This window comes from Sorex araneus, chromosome 5 (genome assembly GCF_027595985.1).
Source record: "Sorex araneus isolate mSorAra2 chromosome 5, mSorAra2.pri, whole genome shotgun sequence".
Lineage (NCBI taxonomy): Eukaryota > Metazoa > Chordata > Mammalia > Eulipotyphla > Soricidae > Sorex > Sorex araneus.
Window position 1 is genome coordinate 93,222,303 of NC_073306.1, and position 14,995 is coordinate 93,237,297.

General features: G+C 47.1%; 1 protein-coding gene across 2 annotated transcripts in view; it reads right to left on the reverse strand.

Annotated features, from left to right (window-relative positions):
• Positions 1-5,140, reverse strand: part of VANGL1 (VANGL planar cell polarity protein 1) — a 50,721-nt gene extending 45,581 nt beyond the window's left edge. Inside the window, exon 1 of one of the 2 annotated variants that reach the window (XM_055140608.1) lies at positions 5,043-5,140. The gene's annotated coding sequence lies outside the window, so the exon portion shown is untranslated. Of the gene's footprint in view, positions 1-4,422; positions 4,675-5,042 lie in introns of those variants that run through there. The other variant, XM_055140609.1, reaches the window with a different exon arrangement.
• Between the last annotated feature and the right edge of the window lie 9,855 nt (positions 5,141-14,995).

Below are 14,995 nucleotides of genomic sequence, written 5' to 3' on the forward strand. Positions count from 1 at the left end.
TCCATGAAGCTTCTTGGAAACAAGGGCTCATCTGCTTTGGAGACACTCTGAAAATAGCAAGTACTTCCCGGAAGGGTGCCTCAAGCCTTGGAATTAGGGTCACTTCCAAAACTGACTCATTATTCCCAATGTCTTCTCCCAGGGCCACCCAATCATCCTGCTGATCCCAGAAAGCCCCACTCTGCCTGCTTCCAATTCCTTTCCCCCATCATCCCTGTCTTTTAGTGCTCCCCTCAACCTCCCAGTCACCCCCTTGCGGCCAGCTCCTCTAATCGAAGGATGACTACTCTTGCAGGTTTCTTCATCAAGCCCAGGCACTGCAGAGCATGGGCCCCTCTAGGTCACCCTGTCTCTATCAAAGTTATCAATTCATGTCTAAGATCTAAGGGATGTAGTCGCAGCAGCCAGAGGATGCAAAGTGACAAAATCCAGAGTGAATTCATTGAAAAAGCAGGCTCGAGATCACACAGCTCATGGAAGTACAAAGAGAAGCAGATCCGAAACCTTCTCTGGCCAGATAGTTTCCATGTCCACAGCACATATTACCAGAACTTGGATAAGCTCAGAAAGAGACTTCTTGAAGGCAGGTAAGCCATGGAAAGGAATCAGGTGCTTGCAAGCCACAACGTGGCTGCCAATCCCTGACCTGAAACCCCTTTTCAGGGTGTCTCGGCTGTACCCACGGGGGGAGCGCCATGTTCCACTGGCTCGCCCTGTGTCCCACCCAGCTCTAGTCTCTTCTCCTTGGTCCAATTCACGAGAGCAGCAGGGCCTTGGCCGAGTCCAGGCTATCGGCCATTCCTGGTCTCCCTGGCCAGGCCCCTTTGCAGGCCCCTATAAACTCTACTCTATGTCCCCTCCCCTGCTCTCGGGGCCAAGCATGATGTGTGATATGTGAAGACTGAAGGAATGAAGGGTTCTGTGGCCGTTCCAAGTGATGACCAGAAATGCTTTGCCAGGGGCTGTAGCAACATCCCACATGGTACCCCGAGCACCACCAGGGGTAATTCCTGAGTGCAGAGCCAGGGGTCCCTGTATCCCTGTGCATCGCCGGGTGTGACCAAAAAAAGCAAAAAAAAAAAGCTTTATCAGGGAACAAAATCTGAGTCTATTATGAATTTGGGTCTGTCATAAATTTGAGTCTATTATAAATTTGGGTCTATTATCAAGTGCAATTTTAGGGGCTAGTGAGATAGTACAATGGGTAGGGTGCTCGTCGTGCCTGTGACCACGTTTGGTTTGAACCCCATCATCACAATAGTCCCCCAGCACTCCCAGCAGTGTTCCCTGAACACAGAGGCAAGAGTAAGCCCCAATACAGCTGTGTGTTATACCACTCTCTCCCCCAATCCCAAGCATTTTCTACACGGGGCAGAGATTCAGGCCAGCAGCACGGCCAGGGCCACAGAGCTCCTACTGTCAGACAACAAGCACTTCACCAGCAAGATTTGTGGGTCTTCCAGACACACTAAGAATCAGCAGCAATTCAGAGCTCCTAACCCACAGGCTCCATCTTTCCCTCTCAGAACTACCTGCGCTGCTTGGCTGGGGGCTGAGGCCAATGCCAGGACAGGGCAGGACTCCCAGAAAGCTCTTGATCTAGAGGGCCAGTACAGCAGGGGGTGGGGGAGTTTTAAGTGAGCAGCAGCTTCAGCTCTGGAATTCCCAGGGAACAATAAGCACCTCCTTGGCTCTCTTTTATTAAAAGCCAAGATCAGTGGCCTCAGAGAGACTCTTCCCCTAAAGTGATGTTCACCCACATAAAATAGAGCTGACTACCACTTACAGGCCAAATAGCGCTGAGAAAACCCTATGAGGTAAGTAACACGCTAGGGTAATGACAGACAGGCTAACCTTCCTGAAAAGGAAATTATAAAATCATCAGCTGCTCTGCCTACAGCTATTAAGCAACTGAAGGAACTCAGTCAGGGTTGGAGGGGCATGTTGAATTTAAAGAGGTCTTCCACAGCCCCTTGCAGAGGAGGACTTTCTGGAACAACTGTGTTTCTACCAAATGACTGACTGAATGTATTTCTAATCACACATATAATTCTAAAGGGAGGGTTAATCCATTAATTATTTTTTATTATGTTTCGAAGCTAGCCTTTTTCTCAAGGTACCCATTTTAAATTATATGGCACTCCAAAGGTAAATGACAATTTAAATAATTCTGCTTCAAGTCCATGTTCCTTCTACAGAGAAGCAGTGCACACAGGTGCTGAAGTTAAACCATCGCTACTCAGACCCTGGCTCAGATTTTATCAGCTCTGGGACCTCAAATCAAAAGTTAAACTTTCTAAGCCTGTTTTCCTCATGATAACAGAATTCTATTTTACTTCTAGGCTGGTGAAAGACATGAAATGAGATTAGGAAGATTTCCTTTGCATGATAGGTGACTTACACATCTTATCACTGAACACCACCATATTTTTTTCTCCTCTTTTCTTTTTTAACCTATGTTAGCGTACCTTTGAAGAATAACAGTGAGTCTAGCTAATATTAAGTCATTTTCATTCTACTCCTTTCCACACCTTTCACAGTACCCAGGTTAGAAGTATTAGAGAAAACTCTGGACTGTACCAAGTCTTTGAAGGTTCTTCCAATCTTGCAGAGGAATCAGAGGAACTGGTAGAAAAGTGTGCCAAGGTCTGAGAGGCATTTTTGCTGAACTCATTCTATAAACAGTAACACACTGTCTGGACCAGAGGGCTAGCAGCATCTGTGACAAATGCATAGAGCTTTTCATTACAAAAGAGCTCTTAACCAAGGAATAATGCTGGGCCTCTATCTGCAAGGAAGAAAATACTGATAGCATTTTACCTATCTTGCCAATGACTCCAACTTACCTTCCCAGAATTACTGCTCTTTAGCAGTCACTAATTAGCTCTGAAACACTTCCAGCAGCTAGCTGCAGATATCTGAAGAGCTGTGAATGGTTAACTTGTCTGGGATTCTATGATGTGTATTTGTTTTCAAGTGACCCCCATGCCCCTACTAGTTAAGCTTCAGGAAAACAGACTGCATTACTATCACCCTGAAACTCCACTGTGGTAGACCTAGAAACTGCTGTTGAGTGAGGATCAGGGAGACTGCTTCAGAAGGAATGGAGCAAGAAGGAACGGAGCAAGCACTTCAACATGAAACTTCCACTGAGAGCAGAGCCATGCATGGAACCAGTCCAGCCCTGAGTCCACTTAATCCTGCCTTGCCAGGGGTTTGGAAAATGGCATGACACAGTGCTCCCAACTGCATCCCCACCAGCACTCAACACCTGCCCACAGCTAACTCACTTTACAGAGAGGATACAACAATAACCAAAGAGCTTACACCGGGTAAATCATCTGTGCGCAATAACTCATGTGAGCCCTAGAACCAGACTCCTAAGGAGTCAAAACATTAATATCATTTTACGGTTAAGAAAACCAAGGCACATACCTGTGCAATGTGGGAGCCAAGGAACTCTGAGCACTCAACCCCAGAACCGGCGCCCTTAGCTAAAGAAAATGTACAGCAAAGCTACCGGCAAAACTACCAGAACTGCTCATGGACAGAGGGGGGCTGGGGTGAGGCAGTCATCCAATCATCAGAAGCTGTTCTGAGCCACGAAGAATTTGCCATCCCAATGCCTCCCTCTCCAGCATGGCAGCATGGCAGGAGTACAGGAGAAAAGGGGAAAACCTGAAATAGTACTAGCTCACAGCTCCAAGGTGCAAATTACCTGTTAAGATACAGTGTCATCAGCCCCCATAGAACCCTGATGTGGCAGAGCAGTCTAGAGGGTAACAAGCAGGGTGTGAATCGGAACAGGGTGGCAGGGAAGGGAGAGAACTCTCCTTGTTCAATACCTGTTAATACCTCAGCAGACCAGGGCTGACTGGCCCTTGGCAAAACTCTTTCAGAGTTCCAACCCCTGGGCTCAAAAGCACTAAGACGACAAAACGCACTGAAAGTAGTCCTTACAATATGCAACATGCCACTCTCCACACTCTCCCATTTTCCTTACAAATTAAATCACAACCAAACCACACCACCACAGTAACTCTGAAATTTTCCACTAGACCTTTTCACTAATCACACAGAGAGGAGCCAAAGTTTGGGGCTACTAACAAGCTCCTGGAGAGGTGAAGAATGTTATTTCTCTGACATGTGGAATAAAGCTGCTTCCTCCCACCAATCAAAGCCCCAAGGATATCACATAGATTTAATTCAACTCCAAAAACTCTAATTAGTGGTTCCATAAAATGACTAATTCCGTCTCCCTGGATTCAGCCGGGGTCTGCCCTCTCACTTTAAACCCAGGAGCGTGTAATCAAGAACCCACCCACTGGAAGGAGAACGTAGTTAGCATTGTTGATCTGATCGGCTTATATTTTCAAGCACGACTTGTATTTTCAAGCAACCCTGCAAAAATGATAACTATACCCGCGTGGATGCAGATGCTTCACAGCCTGCCGGCTTTCGGAACGTCTAAAACGACACGCATTCCCCATCGGCGACCCCTCGACAGGCGTGGACAGAACTGCAAGCGCCAGGCATCATCACAAAGCGCTCTCCCGGTGCTAGCAGCACCGAGGCTCGGCTCGCCGCACCCCCGGGCCTGGGCCGTCCTCCCGGGCGAGCAGGGGTGGACGCTGAGCCCAGCCCTCCGGGCGGCACGTCTCACCGGCTCCTCTCCGGGCCCCAGGCCGCGGCCCGCCCGCTCCTGCCCGCACCCGCGACGCGTTCGAGTACTCCTAGGGCTGCCCGGCTCGGGGCGCGGGCCGACGGGGCTCCCGGGCTGCGGGGGGCCGGGGCGGCCGGGCGGCTGCAGGGGGCGCGGGCCGAGGCTGCGGGCGGCCGCTCCCGCGGCGAGTGCAGCTCCTCCCCGCCTGTTGCGTCCCCGCGCCGCCCCGCCGGCCTCCGAGCCCCCGCCGGCCGGTGCCCGGGCTGGCCGCGGCGGTCGGCGCGGGCGGGGGCTCGGCGGCTCCCCGCGGGCGCGGGCCGTGTGACGGGGCGGCGCGGGGCGCGGGGCGGCTACCGCGGCGGGGGGACCCAGGACTCACCTCGGCGCCGGCCCCGCGGGCTCCGCCGCCCGCGCTCGCGCCTCTGCGGCCTGCGCCGGCCCGGAGAGGAGGCGGCGGCTTTCCGCTTCCTGTCCCGGCGCCGCCCCGCGCCGCCCGGCCGACCCAGCGCGGCCGCCCCCACACGCCCACCTGCGCCGCCGGCCGCGGACTCGCACGCGGACACACGGACACACGCACACTCACATTCACACACTCATACACATGCACACACAACACTCATCCTCACACACTCACAGTAACACACGCATACACACACTGACACACACACTGACACACGCACATGCACATACTGACACACACACTCACACACATTCACACACAGTTACACACTCACATTGACACACTAACACACACTCATACACATGCACACACACGCACATTCACACACATTCACACACGCACAGCCACACACTCACACTCAACACATTCATCCACACTCACACACTCACATTCACACACACAACACACACCGACACACACTCACAAAACACACACACAACACTCACTCACACACTCACACACACTCACACACATTCACACACGCAGTCACACAATCACACACTTACACACTCATTCACTCACCTTAACACACTAGCACATACACTCACATTCACATTCACAATACACACTCGCACACATTCACACACTCACTCATACACTCACACGTTCACACACAAACACACCATCATACCCTCACAAACGCACTCACACATGCACATTCACATACTCACACAGTCACACACTCTAAGAAATGCACAAACACACCCTCACACACATGCACACTCACACACATTCACATACCCCACTTAGGCTCAGCACGTGGCCAGAGATTGACCTCACCGAGTACACCACCATGCTTGCACACTCAGGCTCACAAACACACACATACACACGTACGTACACATACTTACTTTCAGTGAGAAGCAAGTGGGCAGGGATTGATCCCACCCAGCACCAAAGCAGGCACTCAAACGTGTGAGATTAAGCTCCCATGAAACTCACATTCTCAGGGACTCACACACATTCACACACACATACACTCATACACTCACATATTCAAACTCACATATACACACACTCACCTTCATGCACAAAATTCAAACTCATTGCCTTGACAAAAGCACATCAATATTCATAGGGCCCCCAAATTAGCCACTATCCCCTCACACACCACCCTACATTTATATATGCCATTGCAAGAGCCAACTCACCAACACCCATGTACACGTTCATACCTCAATCTGAAGCTCGAGTGGGCTCAGAAAATGATCCCAAAATGCACACCACACACACACACACACACACACACACACACACACACACCACCTACAGACCCAGAGATTCAAGCATCTTCCTCCCACCCTGAAAGAAATGTCTCTACCCAAACTCAGTCTTCTAGAAGTGCTGGGAGAGTTCATCTCTTTTGTTTGTTTGCTTTTGGTTTTTGAGCCACACCCTGTGGTTCTCTGCATTTACTTCTGGCTCTGTACTCAAGAATCACTCTTGGCAGTGTTTTGGAGACCATCTAGGGTGCCCCGGATCCCACCTGTGTTGGCTGCAAGGCAATCTATCTCTCTGGCCCCAAGAGCCCATCTCTGAAGAAGTTCAGAGTCCTGAACTCATCCAGACAGCGTGTTTCTATGTCTGAAAGGCGAAGAGGGTAGTGCCAGCCAGGAAGGCTGTGGTGAGGAGTGTGGGAATTATCAGTAGACATGAACACTTGCCAGCTCTTTATTTGAATACTCACATTCTTCCTTTTACCTACGGGCGAGGATTAGGGGTCCATGTGGAGAGTGTGCAATCTGTCTGGAGGCCAAACTGCTTACAAGCCAGAGCTGTCCTGTAGAAGTCCAGAGGACAGTGGGGGTAGGGAAGCCAACGCCCACCCAGAACTAGCCCTGGTCAGGGAACTCTAGCCTTGGTCTTGGCGAAGAAGTCAGACCATCTCAGAGGTGGACAGCCAGGCATTCTTTTGACATTCCATGTCAAAAATAGAAAAAAAATAGAAAATCCAGTCGGTAACAGCTCTAGTCCAGCAGTCCTCTCCAAATCACATTACGTGTCTGGCCCATTCTATTTTTGACACCTTGGCAAACGAGACAGCATCCCTGATTCTCAATCATCAATGGAGGTCAGAACTCCAGTTTCCTTCTCTTCACTTGAGTGAAACATGATATTCCAAGCATGGCTCTTTCAATTCCTCTCTGGGATACCCGAATAGTGTTCTCATCCTGTTTTCATTGGGCCCAGGTCTCTGAGGCATATGTTAGTGCAGGAAGAATGGTGGAGTCAAAAAGATGTGCCTAGAGCTGGAGGTTCTTCGTTCTCTTAACCACTTCTTCAATGCTCTTGAAGGCGTTCCACACCGCTCTCTTCCTCCTGCACAGTTCAGGTGCCAGGTCATTTGTCATGTTGAGTTCTCGACCTAGATACACATAACTGCTGCATTCAGAGATGTTTGTTCCATTGAGGGCAAATGGAACATCAGGAACTAGTCCATTTCTCATGACCATTGTCTTCGTGAGATTCAGCTGCAGTCGAACCTTTCCACACTTGCAGTCGAAGTCGGCCAGCATTCATGCCACTTAGCTAATATTCAGTGTTATTAGAATGATGTCATCAGCGAAGCAGAGGTGGTGTACTTGCTGACCATCTATCTTCACTCCCATTCCTTCCCATTCCAGTCGTTGCATGGTGTTCTCGAGCATGGCACTGAAGAGTTTTGGGAATAAGTAAATAAAATATTTTAAAGGTTGGTTTAAAGGAGCAGGGGAAAATGTATAACTGAATGTGCTTTATTGACATGGGACAACAGAGCATTCCCTTTGGTTCTTTAGTGAAATGTGCAGATATATAAGCAGACATGACTTTCACCCTTATTGTGCACGAATGACATGCTTCCCTATTATACTTGAGGTCAGCAGTGTTCAGAGTCACTCCTGGTGGGACTTGGGGAACCACATGTGATGCCAGGTATTGAAACTTGCTCAGGTATATGAAAAACAAGCACTTTACGAAAAAAATAGAAAATACACCCTTCACCCCCAATGCACCTAAGGCAGCTACTGCTCTCCAGCACCACTCCAGCACCCTGGAGGTGGTATCATCCACTGGGAAAACACTGATACTGATGATATTAATATTTTTGAGCATTTGAAGAAATGAATAATTTGAAGGGAGGCATGTAAGGGTATTTATAGATTAGCGTTGAGAAGATTAGTTGCCATAAATCAAGATCACTTTGAAGATTGTAGAAGAAATAAATCCTCTGTATTCAACCCAATACTGTCCTCAGAGCACTCTTCAATTTCTCTAGTCAAGTATACTCTCTCCTTCCTGGAAAGGTTCCACTTTGGGGACTGGAGAGTTAGTGCAGAGGGGAGGAATCTTGCCTTCCGTACAGCCAATCTAGGTTCGATCTCCGGCATCCCATCTGTTCTCCTAACATTGCCAGGAATGGGTCCTGAGTACAGAGCCAGGAACCCCCCCTAGCATCACCAGATGTATCCCCAAACAAAAAACAAACAATAAGTTTCCTATATTTATATTTTGTGTATATTTAACATATGCTAGCTTACAGTGTAATAATTTGTTTTAACTTGTTTGTGTTTTCTCTCCCCTAAATATCTTAAGACAGGATCTCCAAGTCTTTTGCCCACATCATCTATACCCAAGGCTTGCATCCTGGCTACACTTGATGCAGCCAAAAGACAGCTCACATAGTTGCTGAAGAGAAATGAAAACTCTGGGAAAATAGCAGTTAGTCTGGAGTTAGACTGAGGTACTAAAAACAGTTGAGAAAGAGTTTCCTTCACAGAAGGAGGTTCTAGTGAAGCAGGAAGAAATGAGATGTGAATCCAAAGTGAGTAAAGAAAAAATAATGGCTGTGAATGTATTTCAGCCATTTCCCTGGAATCTTCCATAGATTCTAAGCTGATTTTTAGTTCTTGGCATAAAGTTCTATTTTATCTTTGGAATTAAGATAAGGATTCTGTGTTTTAATTTTTTAAAAATCTGTTGCTTTGCCCCAACTTCTTAAGAAAAAGTGAAAGCACAAAATTTAAAAAATTTTAATTTAAAAATAATATATAGAACCTTCAAAATTACAGCACAGCAGTTAGTCCCCATTCTGGTAAAGATGCCCCTGAAGAGCCCTGTGTTAGACCAATCCTCAGTGAGTTTTCATAGAGACTGATTTTAGTTTTCTTTAGTTTGCTCTGTCTTGAACTGGAGCAATCGCACAGTGGGTAGGCGTTTGCCTTGCACGCAGCCAACCCGGGTTCGATTCCTCCATCCTTCTCAGAGAGCCCAGCAAGCTACTGAGAGTATCCCACCTGCAAACTACCCGTGGCATATTAGATATGCCAAAAACAGTAACAACAAGTCTCACAATGGACACTGGTGCCCGCTTGAGCAAATCGATGAATAACGGGACAACAGTGGTACAGTGCTATAGTACTATTCTGTCTTACCATATGGTACTTTTGTGGGAAAGAGGGATGGTGCAAAATAAATTATGCTAAGTTAGTACATTGTCCATAACATACTATTTACTGTTTCCATTTGTTTGTTTGTTTTGGCTTTTGTTCTGGTGCATACCCAGTTTACTCCTGGTCCTATGCTCAGGGATCTCTCCTGGGGATTAGGGCAGCAAATGTGGTGCTAGGGATCGAACCTAGGTCAGGTGTATGAAAGGCAAGTGCCTTGCCCACTCTACTATTTGATCCTGTTTTAGTCAACAATCTCAAATAGTCAAGAAAGGAAGAATTGAAAAACTCTGGGACTTGTATATTGTCCATTTTCTGGAAACTGCCCTGGCACCATTTGTCACCAACTAGTTCAGACTCATTCTGGGGTTCAGTTAGCAAGTGTATCTAGCTCTGCCTAATGTGTAGCATTCCAGCTAGGCCTTCATCAATTATAAATATGATACTGTGGGCTCCATCTGCCACCCCTTTGTCCCACAGATCCGTTTCTTCTGGTCAGTCAGAAAGACAGTCTATATCAGATTCTCTCAAGACTTCTGCATACTTCACTTTTCTCAAATTCATCTAGGATGCTCTATTTCTTCCTTCATCACTCCTTGCACTTTCCCCAAACTCTAGAACTACCCACTAACGTTCTTCCTCCCTACCTAGATCTAACGCAAATGCTGTCTTTCACTCAAAGCCTTTTCTGACAAACAGAATCCTACCCCCAGTGAAGTCTCCTTAGAACCTTGTGTTGGTAATTTTCATCTTTCTCCCCAAGAATGTGTCAATTTCATGCTCTATATATCTTTTCTTCTAACACTATTCTTTCCACATAGTAGCTACTTTAGAAAATACTTAGCAAATATATAAATAGATATCAAATGCCACTTTCCCTGGGGAGCTTAATCATCTAAGGAGGGACCCAGCTAGCTAAAGTTAGAGTGTGTGCCATAAAAATAGTTAAACACCCAAGAGTAGTAGAGATTAGAACCAGGAGGTCTGCCCCACAGCTTGGAAACTGGCCTCACATGCTGGGGGAAAAGGCAGCAGAGACAGAGAAGGGAACACCTAGTAGAGAATGTTGGGAGGACCCACTCGGGTTGAAAGCCGCATACCAAAAGTGGACTATAGACCAAACTTGATGGCCACTCAATTCCTCTATCGCAAACTACAACATCCAACAGGAGAGAGAACAAAAGGGAATGCCCTGCCACAAAGGCAGGGTGGGGGTGGGGGGGGCTGGGGTGGGGGTGGTGGGAGGAATACTGGGAACATTGGTGGAGGAGAATGGGCACTGGTGGAGGGATGTAAACCAAACACAAACATGAAAGTTCATAAGTTTGTAATAGTAAATTCACGGTGATTTACTAATAAAAATTTAAAAAATAAATAAATAAAATTTTAAAAAATAGACAACAAAGGAAAATATACAAAATAATAAGTGTACCAAATAACACAATTTTGAACAAGTTGCTTATTTAAACCTCAAGAATACTGAATACAATCCTCCACACACACCCCCAAAAAAAAGAGGTATTTAAGTGAGAAAGGGCTCTGATCAGCAAAATAGATTATACAACTCCAGGCTTAAAAGCAGATAGACTTCATAAATAGAAGAATCTTTCCTGACTTTACTTAGGGACTGTTTATACTAAATTTATAAACACATCTAATAATCTTAATCATCTGATTCTGAAACCAATCATAAAAACACATTAAAAGAGAGAAAGGAGGTAGCTTGAGAGCCCAGGGACAGCAAAGGGTAATTGTGAAGCTTGATTCACTGCAAAACTTACAGCTCCTCTTTTCTTTGGCCCCTGCTCTTCTCACACTTTATATCCATCAGAGAATAACAGTGCTGAAGTGAGAACCCTGAGTTCTGTATTACATGGATGGTCTGCACGCAGCACTCTTTTGTTTGTTTTTGGGTTACAACAGGTGATTCACAGGGCTTACTCCTGGCTCTGCACTCAGGAATTACTCCTGGTGGTGCTCAGGGGATCATATTGGGTGCTGGGGGTGAAACCTGGGTTGGCCACATGTAAGGCAAGTGTCCTACCCACCATATTATCACTTCAGCCCTTGAATAGAGTACTATTTTCAAGAAACCAAGGACAGCACTAAAAAAATAGAAAATTTTTAATCCTAATTGAAATGTTAAATGGATACTGAATCTTGAAAGCAACATTTGTGTAACATCCACACATGTGTAATACCTATTTATTGATATATACTGCCAGTGATGAGATGCTAAAATATGGGTTTGGGGGGCCAAAGAAAAGTCTTGGTGGTGGGGATCAGTGGGAAAAACTTGCTGGGTGAATCAGCTTGTGAGGAAATAGAGATGAAGCAGGCAGAGATGGAGACAGGGACTGGAGCAGTGACTAACTTATCGCAAACTTGGTAGCAAAAAAAGCTATCAAAGGTCGTAGCTGAATCCTAGAGTGTGTAGTTTGGTATGGAGTGTGGGCAGGATGTGGAAGGAGAATTGTCTGAACTGAAGTGTCTGCAAGCAGAAACCCATGTGAGATGCTTGTAGATCTGCTGTCTGAGGTTCCAGGTTCTGTGAGTGTTTTCCAGCTGCCCCACAGCGGGTACATAGGAGCACTGGAACTCAGCGTGTGGCCTCAGCAAGCAATGCAACTAGAATAAAGTTCAATCATAATGGCCAAGAGCACAAGTTTGGGTGATATATCTGTGAGCAGAGACAACCCCACCAGCATGAAATTCACAATATGCTTATTCCCACCGTGTACATGTGCAAGTACTGATTATTGCAACAGCATCTTTCATGGGAAGGGAAAGGTGGGCGAATGAGTAGTGAGCAGAACAGGTTCAAGATAAGGGCAGGCTCATGCTGAAACATGCTGGATTCGAAGTGAATGGAACTATGAATCTAATACATTTTGGTGAAACTTTTTAAAGTTGGCTAACAGCTTCCTAAAGTATTCATTCACCCACCCATTCATTCAAGTATGCATACTCAGTGCCTTCTTTGAGTAGGACTCTGAGTGTTAACTCCTAGGGATAGGAACTAATCATTCAACACTGAAGTCACACAACCAACTAGAAAATAGACAATATCAAACAATCATAAGCCCCAAGACTTGGGTTACAAAAGTGGGGGACAGGTAAGGTGTAATGAAGATCAGACCTAGGTGATATAAAAATAGTGGTGAAAAGTCATGGTACTTTGGTGGTGATAGAGAACAAGAATTTGGTACATCAATGCCATAAACGTTAGCACTATTATAGCTATGATGAAGAAAAGAAAAAATATATATTCCACTGGAAATTTCCCTCCCCAATTTTTTAAACAATTTATTTAACAGATGTTTATTATGCATTAATCAGATGCTGGCCAGTATATTAGTTGTGGAGAGACTTCAGAATCAAGAATCTTTGGCTTGGAGAACCTGTGAGCTGCGGGGGCAGGGATGGGGGGTGCGGAGATCATTCTTGGCATGTGGTGGTCCCAGTTCTGTCTTCACCACATGGCCTCTTGAGCACTGCTGACATGCTTTATGCTCAGCAGCTCTCACAGCCTGACCAAGTACAGCTAGGGTTCCTGAGCACTGTTTGGGACCCCATGGCCCAAAACAGAATGTGATATTCTGGTGGGAAGAGACGGACAAATGAGATGGCTATGTGTGTGCCCAGCTGGAGAGAAAACTAAGCAGCTCAGGAGCTGGGGATGGTGTGTGTGTGTGTGTGTGTGTGTGTGTGTGTGTGTGTGTGTGTGTGTGTGTGTGTGTGTGTGTAGGGGGGGTGAGCACTAAGCAGAGATCAGGTTGTAGACCAGGACATGGACTTAGGAAGACCTTGTCTTTGCTGTTGCTGTTTGTTTTGTTTTGAGACTTTCTGTTTGCTCAGCCTCAGGAATGACTCCTGGTGGGCTCGGGAGGCTATAGAGGGTACCAAGATTCAAATGCAGCTTGGCAGCATGAAAGGGTCGCCTGCCTTGCTGTATTGTCTCCCCAGGAAAACTGTGTGTTGGAATTCGAGAGCACTGTGATCCAGACTAGCACAGGATAGAGGTGTCGGGGCAGAGGCAGGCTGCCATGATACCAAGCAAGAGCTGAGCTTACTTGAAGGATGAACTTTTGGCAGCAAAAGGGAGAGGAGAACTGAGCAAAGGCACAGAAATGTGGTGGAGTATATCCAAGGAGCCATATCTGACAGCCCAGAGTGTTAAGGGCCTGGTCCGTGTTGGGGCAGTGGGTGCTAGACAACTGCAGCAGTACTGTGGGTTGCAAGGATGCCCCGTTTCATGCTCTGGTTTCACTGAAAGGCTAGCAGGGAACTGAGATTTGGAGGCAGCACATTTCCGAGGGTGCTGGCCTTGGGAGATCAGAGCTGGTGTGTCGGGGAGAGAGATCAGAGCTCAGATGACCATATATGGTGGACTTAGAAATTAGGATTTTACTTGGCAGGCAGTGGAGGAACCACTGAAGGACTTTTAGAGGTGACCTAGGGTCCACTCCCCACAATATTTGGCTAACCAGGCATGAAGATGCTATGCTTGTGCAAGCTACACAATGGCGCTCAACCCCAGCAGAGCTGTGGCCTGTTAGAGTTACGTCTGGTTCTGGGAAACTTTAGTGTTACATATGAGGGTAACATGATGGGGAGGGAAGAATTCAGTGCTGGGGCTGAACTCAGGGGCCTTTGTATGCCAACCTCTAGGCTATCGCCCTACTCCCACTGATGAGCTTTTATGGGTTGTTGGTGCTTCTTTGCTTTTTATTTTGGAGTCATACCTGGCTATGCTTAGGGGTCACTCATGACTCTGCACTCAGGTACAATATAGGATGCTGGGCTTTGGTTCACCTTCCTCCTGGCTAGGTGGGGACATAGAGCAGGAGAGGAGGTGTAGGCCTCTGAGTCACAGATAGATCCACTTCCTTGGGAGCCCAGATGCTCTCCATCTGTGGAAGGGAAAAACTACATCTGGACACAGCAGGGTGACACTACCCATCTTGATTAGAGTTTCTATTAACCATGCCTTTTCATTTACTGTGTTTCAGGGGTCTTGTTGACACTGTAGGGGTGCCTCTGGCAGGGCTGGTAATTCCTAGAGACAAGAAAGGCTCCTGTAGAATCCAACCATCCACATCCTGCCCCCCTCCTTTATCAGGCTCTCTGTGAGCTGCTCTCACTTGCCCTGGCCACCTTGGGGACCAGGTCCCAGCCAGAGAAACAAAGACAGTCCCACAGTCCTCATGCCCAAGAACTTGCTGATATTGTTTAAATGAGCCAGTGCCCTGCCTCACCTGCGTCTTCTCACAAGGATCAACAAAGACTCGTATCTGTGTCCCTCCTGCTCCCACCACCACACTCACACCTACCCTACAGCTTCTTGATTTGGCCTGCGTGGTGTGGTGCCCTGTTTCTCCCACTTGAAAACTGCCATTCCAGTGCCAAGAATCTCCTAATCAGTTGACTTTATCATGCCTGATT